Here is a 709-nt window from a genome sequence, read left to right as displayed (position 1 = left end):
TTAGATGTGGAAAATTTTTTGAAGTGATTCAAAACTTGTGCTCTGATACTATGTTGAGAAGAATATTGTATATTGAATCACCCTGTATAATGTACAGAAGGTGCCTATATATAGGCTAATAATACAGACCTAGTAAAACAAGTAAAGGTAAATCTAATAGACTTAGAATACCAAAGAAAGTAAATAACAATAACATAATATTGTTAACATGCCTATTAATGTTTAGGTTGACAAAATGGTTCGATATTTATTATTTAGAAGATCATTCCATGTTATTTAATGCTCTCGATTTCCTTGTAATTTCTTTGCACCACAAACGCATTTAGTTAAGGAAAATGCTAGGTGTTTCCTAGTATTCTTCTAGTCCTAGATACATATTATTTTATTAAAAAAAAAGAAAAAAAAAAAAAAAAGAAACTGCCCCCCACCAATTAATCCCTTATTTCTCTCACCTAGTTTTTAGAAAATAATATCCACATAGGACTAGGAGATCGAACACAAGCAGACCACCCAGAGAACACCTAATATTCATCTTTAGTTAACGAATTCTGAAAAATGCTAGGTGTTCTCCTAGTATTCTCTGGTCTTAGATGAATATTATTTTCTAAAAAAGCAAAAAAGAAGCGGACCCCACCCGTCCCTTATTTCTCTCACCCGATTTTTAGAAAATAATATCAACCTAGGACTAAGAGATTGAACACAAGGAGAA

This window comes from Corylus avellana, chromosome ca4 (genome assembly GCF_901000735.1).
Source record: "Corylus avellana chromosome ca4, CavTom2PMs-1.0".
Taxonomy (NCBI): domain Eukaryota; kingdom Viridiplantae; phylum Streptophyta; class Magnoliopsida; order Fagales; family Betulaceae; genus Corylus; species Corylus avellana.
The sequence above is the reverse complement of the archived record's forward strand: the minus strand, read 5'-3'. Positions refer to the sequence as shown.